This window comes from Corylus avellana, chromosome ca5 (assembly GCF_901000735.1).
Source record: "Corylus avellana chromosome ca5, CavTom2PMs-1.0".
Taxonomy (NCBI): Eukaryota; Viridiplantae; Streptophyta; class Magnoliopsida; order Fagales; family Betulaceae; genus Corylus; species Corylus avellana.
In genome coordinates this window covers 5,181,168-5,189,122 of record NC_081545.1, presented here as the reverse complement: position 1 = coordinate 5,189,122, position 7,955 = coordinate 5,181,168, and the positions used below count along the sequence as shown (strand labels likewise).

The following is a 7,955-nucleotide window of genomic DNA, read 5'->3' as shown; positions in this document are numbered from 1 at the left end:
TATGCTACTGTTTTTTGTGATATGTTATGGTTTAGCAGGAACAAAGCTCTTCATGAAGGTGTAATTCCAGATATTGCCAAACTAGCTCTTTCCATAAAAAAGACCTCTCTTTCTCATGCTGCAGCTTGGATATCTGTTTCTCCTAGAGAAATAGAAGTTTGGTCCCCTCCCCATGAAGGTCATCATAAGATCAACTTTGACACAGCAATTAGAGAGAATTTCTCTGCTCAAGCAGCCGTTTGCGGAGACCATAAAGGCAATATCATTAAAGCTATCTCCAAGATCAGTCCTCCCTGCTCTCCAAACACTGGGGAAGCTCAAGCAGCACTGCTGGCAGCCTCTCTAGCAGTGTCTTTGAACCTCAGCAACTTCACCATCGAAGGAGACTCCCTTATTGTTATCACAGCTCTCAATCATCCTCTGATCATCCAAGATTGGCACATTGAAAAGGCCATAAAAGATACCTTAACTCTTCTCCCTCCTTCCCCTCAGTGGGAAGCAAAGAAGATCAACAGAAGTGCAAACTTCTGCGCCCATCATGTGGCTTATTGGGCCGCGGCTAGAGTCCACTCTGGCTGCATTCCCATCTTCCCTCATTCTCCTCTCCCTCCTTACTGTAGTGGTGCTGCACCACCTTCTGTTTTTTTTCCCCCTTGAGGGTTGTATGCTCTTTTGTTTCTAATGCAAAGTTTGGTACAAAAAAAAAAAAAAAAAAAAACATTATAAATTTCTAAATTTATTTGATGTGTGGGTTCATGCTATTGAGTAATGTAATATGGTTCAAAATGATCTTATGAACATTTTTGATTTTTGGTAGTTAATTAATAAATTAAGTGAGGGGAAGGAAATTGGTTATGTGAACAACTGCCAATTTGAGCCTTATACGACCTGCTCACGAACCTAACCGAGTCAAGCCGAGCTTGCTTTGTTTAATATTCAAGCCAGTATTTGTGTTCACGAAACGCCTCATTTAATAATCAAATTGAGCACGAACCAAGCTTATACGAGCTGAGTCCGAGCTTGCTCGCGAGGGTTTCGCTCACTTAACAGTCCTAAATTTATTAATAATGGTATGGAGTGAGAGAGCTACCTATTTTGAATACAAGATGATTAATGTATTATAAAGTTTGAATTATTGTGCCAATGTAAATTAAATATGGTGTCCTCATCAATTTCTAAGAATACAGACAAGATGTAGGCGTCGTGATGCATAAGAATACAAATTAAAGTTGGTGTAACGTCAAGTGTCGGGGAGATGCTTCCTTCATCCACCCAATTTACTTTCTTTTTATTTCCCTCGCCGGCCTTCACCCACCCACTTACAATATTCATTTGGTTTCTATCAATCTATGGTTGTCTAGGGTGTGCTTTATTTTCTCTAAAGAAATTCTCAAAGTGTCCTAGTTGTACACGCTAGAGCATATGTGTTTAACTTTCACAATAAGAATTTCTATATCTAATTAGTGTAAACCATCATACATTTCACCATATCTTGAGATGAGGCAGTTTCAGGCCTTTTTAGCTCAAAAAACCCTTAACCAATAGTTTTCAAATATCCACCGGATTCACGAGACATGGTCACCTAGTTGAAATAAGATAGTATTTCATCAACCAAACAAATTTACATAATATTATAAACTACCAAACTTATTCTAAATCAAGATTTAGTTTTGTTTAATCTTTATATGAAATAAGTATTTTTTATAAGATTTTGACAAAACCCTTACTAATTAAACAATTTTACGTATTCAACTTTTTCTTATATATCATCTCTAACAAATAATATGATGATGCATTTAATTTTTTGTGTGATATTAAAAACTTAAACTAATAATCATTTAATTATGTAATAGAGTGGCAGTAGAGCAAAGAATGAGATGAGACATCAACAGATTATAAAGAGTACGTAGGAGTTGTAAATGAAAAGAGGAGAAGGAGGAATTATGAAAAGAATAAAGTTAGTTTTAACATGATTACTTGTAGAAATAAAGGTATATCTTTTTTTTGAAAATTAATTTATATAATTTATTCACATCAAATAAGTTAAATAAGCTTTATAGAGAAAGTAAGAGGTTAACCATGATCCTGAATTTTTGGGCTTTCTTGACACAGTTTCTAAGCAAAAACAGGTAACCTTTTCACCTTTTGATTTGAGTAACTCTGTTTGGTCATGGGTAGCAGCAGAGGCCTTGGTAACATCCAAAGGTATTCAAATACTTTTTGTTTATTCACGTCCAAGTTCAGAGAACAGCCAAAGAAGAAGCAATTAATTTCTATCATACTAAAATCTGGTAGAGTTAAATTGAGTTCTATCCGGATTCAGCTCGATCAAGACATCAATAAAAATTATGGTGATTTACACTAAAACAAGCTCATCCTAAAAAAGGGTAATTGAATTTTGGAGGTGTGTTTGAGCAATTGTATTGATGAAAGTAACGATATCTAATTCCCAGCTTCTCAACTTATTGCGTTGTTGCAAAGTGAAGAAGTTTAGAATTAGCTCCAAATCTTAAATAGTACTTCAATTGGTTCTGCACATGAAATCAGAAGCTCTTCCAAATATCAAAACCCTCCGAAGTGAATGAGGAAGAAGGAATAGCATTGGCATATACTATTGGCCATACTCGGTCTCTTTGAAGAATTATGGCTGTCTTATCCAAACAGATTGCAGAAATCCCCACATGATTCCCACAACCCATTATATTTCATGAATTGCTACTTCGATCCTAAGCATGCGTAAATCAAGAAAATCAAATAATAAATTGAACAATAACTCAAAATTACCAATGAAATTAAATACTAAAAGTGTAAGTTCCATCCTTGAACGAACCTGCTACCACTTAGGCCCCAATAGCAATAATAATGAAAATAGTTCGTCCAAAACGTTTAACAAGATCTACATTTGACACTAGAAAATTCAAACAAAGTAATGCAAAATTCGTATTGATTTTTTTTTTTTTTTTTTAATGAAAATTAAGGATTGGATTGACTTCCTATTTTATCATAAGTCTGTCATTTGCCATACCTTCATTATACTAAAACCAACTCCAAATACCAAACAATAAACATTTCAAGTGAGCATTCACTTGAAAGAAAAGCACCTGTAGGCTTTCCAATTACCAATGTTCAATGTTGTTTTCACTTGTGAAATCCAACTCACCAACACAAGCGTAGGAATCCACTCCTACAAATACAATGATCCCTCCATCACCATCTGACTCGCCTTTGGATGGTCCTGCATCATCCTCTATTATTCCTTCAACCAAATCCACTCAAACTTCTTCAACTCAATCTTCAATAGAAATGTAACGAGTACCAATAAATAAACTATACATCAGCTTAGTACCTCTCTGTTCATAAAAGGCTTAGTATCTCTAGTATTTCTCTAATATTTAATTAAAATAAAAAGTAGAGTAGAGAATTTGTTGGAGTATAAAAAAATCAATGGTTAAAATGAAAATTTGTACTTTTTCACTAGTCATTTTAGCTATTCTTGCTAGAAATGCTTTGACGCAACTCAACTCTTAGGTATGGATTATGTAGCATTTTGTCATTAAAAAATAAAACGCAACTCATGGGGTTTAATTGAAACGGACAGTACAAAAAAACAATTTTTTTATGACAGGAGATTTCTAACGTTTTCAAGTGTCTGACGCGTCACGGCGTCAGGAAATTTTTCTAACGGGTCGTTTCTGACGCGTGTCGATTGTCAGAAACATAGATGTCAGGAAAAAAAATTTCCTGACTTGTGAGTGGGTAAAATGTCAGAAAATTTTCTGACGTGGTAAAGATGCCACGTCAGAAAATTGAAAAATTAAATAAAATATTAATTTTTCTTTTTTTTTAATTTTTTTTGGAATTTTTTTTAATTAAAAAATTTATTAATTAAAATTAATTTTCAATTAAATTTTAATTTTCCATTTTTTTGGGAATTCCTCTGCACGGCAGATCCCTCACGCGTGAGGGAGCTGCCGTGCAAAGAAACACATTTCTCAGCACCATGGCTGGCCACTCCCTTTCTTCTTTTCTCAATTCTCTCTTTCTCTTCTTTTCTCCAGCTCTAGCTCCCATTTCTCCATTTAATTTTCTCACCTTCTCCCTCTTCTTTTCGATCTCCATAGTGCAGATCTGCAGCATGGTTTGAGTTTTTGAAAATATTTCAAAAACTCAAACCGAAAACATCTTCAAAACATTAAAACCAACCATCAAGAAATCAAAAAAATCAATCTGAAAAGCCCAACAAATCTTCTTATCGATCTTCTCCTCTTCTTCTTCTTCTTCTTCTTCTTCTTCTCTTCTCCTTTTTTTTCTATTTTTTTCTTCTTTCTTCTCTTCTCCTTTTCTTTTTTTTCTTCTCTTCTCCTTTTCTTTTTCTTCTTCTTCTCCTTTCTTCGATCTGCTGCATGTTTCTCAATTTTTCCCCTTCACCTTCTGTTTTTCTTCATCCTTTAGAGGTGCCGTGCATACTGCAGAGAAGCAGGGAGATTGAGACAGGAGAGAGAATGTGCTGGGAAAAAAAAATGAAGAGTTAAAAAATAATAAGTGGGAAAAAGTTGAGGGGGGAAATAAAAAGAGGGAAAGAAGTTCAAAATCCCACCTATTGGGGGCTAATCGAGGTAATTTTCAGATGTGCCATATATATATAATTTCCTGACGTGCAACACCTGGCACGTCAGAAATAAATATAAAATTATATATATATAATTTTCTGACGTGGTACTGTAGCACGTCATAAATTTTCTGACGTGGCATATTCCAATGTCAGAAAAATTCTGACGTGGTAAATGTGGCCACGTCAGAAAATATATAATTTTTTGAAATTGCTAAATCTGTAATAATTTTATGACGTGGTAAAATTCCTACATCAGAATATTGCTGACGTGGTAACAAAATATTTACTGTAGCCACGTCAGAAAATCCCATTTTTTTTTGTAGTGGGAGTGTTTTGTATATATAATTAAAGACTTGTTTAAACAGCATCGTTTGTAATTGTGTATTGTCTTTTTCAGGACTGACCTAATTTTTGAAACAATCTGAAACCGTAAAACTGAAATTTTGAAAGTTTGAGAATCATTTGCCACTTACAGATGCAGGTAATGTCGATGCCCTCATGCTTCTGATGAGTAGTTGAGGGTGGGCATTTAGGATCTTCAAAAAAACAAATTACTGGAAGTAAGGGAAAAATAACCTGACGCTCAAAAAGCTCAACCACAGCGAAGGTTGCCACTAATTCTGTTAAAGACATTTACCCACTTCCGTTCAACAACTTCAATTTCAAAGCATTTGCTTATTTAACTGTACACAAGATGAGCAGAAATCCACAAGAAGTTCTAGTCACTATACTGTCTATACATAGATGTTGCACCTATTTACATCTTTGACCCTAAGATACCAACATAGAAATAGTTGAAAACAATCACATAAAAAACATAACAAAAGAAACACCCTTGCCTTACAAGTAACATGAACCAAAACCCTGGGTGTGTTCAATTTTAAGCAACTGGAGGGCGTAATACATGATCCTGTGATGTGTCAACTACAGCAGGTGCCATGAATTGCCATGTTGGGACAACCAATGAAAGGCATCAGCTTGAGCAGAAAATGTACCCAACATTGCAGAGGGATGAGGCAGGGAGCCTGGTTGAGCACTCATTGCTTTCACTTGCTCCTCCAACTTCTCTTTGCCTGCCTTGAGCCTCTGCTTCTCATTGCGAAGCTCATTCTTCTCAGCCTGCACAAGAAAAGGGAAAGCTAATATTATATCTTCGCATCCTTTTAAATGTTGAATAAGCAATGATGTGCAAATTTTTAAGGATAGACCATCAAGCGGTTCAATTTGCTTTTGCTTATCTCCACTATTAAGCCTATTGATGATGCAAGGCCATGTGTCACGTCTCACCTATTAAGAAAAAATTTAAGTCTACCCGTGGAAGGGAAGTGTTACATCAATCAGGAAATGCAGCAACTAAGGCCATGTGTTAACAGAACAATTGAAGGGGTACAAAGTAATGCTGAAAGTTCAACTGTACAACCGATGTCTTTTGACTCTTTGGTCAAGTGTTAATTAATATCATGGAAAATTTTAGAAAAAAAAAGTTGACGTACTGTCATAAATCATAATGTTCAAGATATATACCAATTATTTATAAAGATAAAAAGTAATTGCATGCAATTTTATAGGTTTCTTTTTGCTGAATTGAAAAGTTCAGAATTCATATATATGGAGAAGATGATATAATGAGGAAAACAAGACAACTTACAGAAAAATGAAATTAGTGGGTGATATGCAGATCTGAAAGTATCTCTATGTTAGTATTCAAAGCTCTGTTTTAATATATTCAAAGCTCCTGTTGCTTCCTGCATAGTCAGATAAAATAAAATGAACATTGTGCTTCTAATCCAAACAAAGCTACCAAACACATTTTAAAAAACAAATATAGAAATCTGGATAAATGCCCAAATGATTATTGAGGGGGCACCACTTCCAGCTCTACCTCTTTCCCAGGGTTTCCTTTAAGAGTGAAAAAAAAAAAAAAAAAAGGAAAAAGAAAAAGAAAAAAGCCTTCACTTTAGACTCCTTTCTTGGCCTCAGTTGTGAAATGAGAGTACTTTTTGAGTAAGGAGTGAGGTGAGTGAAAACAGCACGATATCAAGGCAAGTGGAAGTGGAAGCATGGAAACCAAGATGAAGAGGATGGAACAATTTGATTGATCACTACAAGCCCAATCCTGAACATGCTATTCCAGGAGTATTGTAGTTTCCAGGTTTGGTTTTCCAACCACAATATCGAGATGCCTTTTAAGAGATCAACAAAGCAGAAGAGGCGTCACATCGATCCTCAACGCAGTTTGGAGTGAAAAATCAAGTTCCAGTAGATTTTGCTTTTTTTTTTTTTTTCATCTGAAATGTAAATTTCATCCATTCATTCAACAAAATCTACATTTGACACTGATAAAATCCTAACACAGTAATGCAAAATTTGTATTAAATTTTTGTCCAAATTTGGGATGGGGTTGACTTCCCTGATCTATTATAAGTCTTTTACCTAATACATGATGCTACCGTTCGTAGAAATTAAATTGCAAATGGAAACACAAGAAATATTTTAAAAAGGACAAGAAAACAATACTGGAAATGCCATTGAAGTGAAAGTTAGGAAACAAAATGTAAAAGTTAGAGCTTTGTACAAATCTAATTGTCGGCAAGGTTCGAAGAAGCGTCTATACGTAAAACCTTTAATTGTTCCTGCATATGAAATCAAATATGATATATATCAAAAGCCTCATAGAGTAAAACGAAGAAGAAAATTACTGTCTAATTGAAGAATTAAAAACCTGATAAATTTGGCAAGTTTGGCTTGCGTTCCACTCTATACCATTACCATCTCCGCCATTTTGAAAGTTTGGAACGTGAGAAATCTTTGGCCAATCCTCTCCCATTCTTTGTTCACATCTTTCCTCCAAGCGAGAACACTTCACAATTATCAAACGACGTAAAGAGGTGAGGCGGTGCATACCTTCGGGCAATGATATTAAATTCGGACAATTTACGATTCCAAGCTCCTAAAGTGAAGTGAGATATCCTATCCACTCTGGCAAAGATGCCAAACTAGGATAGTCCATAATTTGAAGCCCTTGGAGAGTGGTAACATCTCTAAGCTCTCTTGGGAGAGAAACCAATTTGGAACATCTATTATGGATAGATGACCAAATCTTGTAGGTCCAAGGCATCCTGCGCCATCTTCATTCTCATTGCTGATAAGTTCCTTGCAGCGAAGAATAGACAGATTTTCAAGTGAGGTGAGATGTTGAAAGAGGGGAGACATGGATATTCGCATTTTACAACAATTGAGATCAATATGAGCACTGCACTAACAAGAGACACATAAACAGAGTGGATGGCTAACATGATCTTCAATTCCAGTCAGCAAAACAACTGATTTCACTTGAAGACAA

The 7,955-nt window shown here is 35.3% G+C and overlaps 1 long non-coding RNA gene across 1 annotated transcript; it reads right to left on the bottom strand.

Annotated features, from left to right (window-relative positions):
• Nucleotides 1-6,247: 6,247 nt before the first annotated feature.
• On the bottom strand, nt 6,248-7,955 carry LOC132182327 (uncharacterized). Its single transcript, XR_009440297.1, has 3 exons — nt 7,335-7,955; nt 7,188-7,245; nt 6,248-6,357 (listed from the first exon to the last, which is right to left on the bottom strand). It is a non-coding gene; the product is annotated as an uncharacterized LOC132182327 (long non-coding RNA).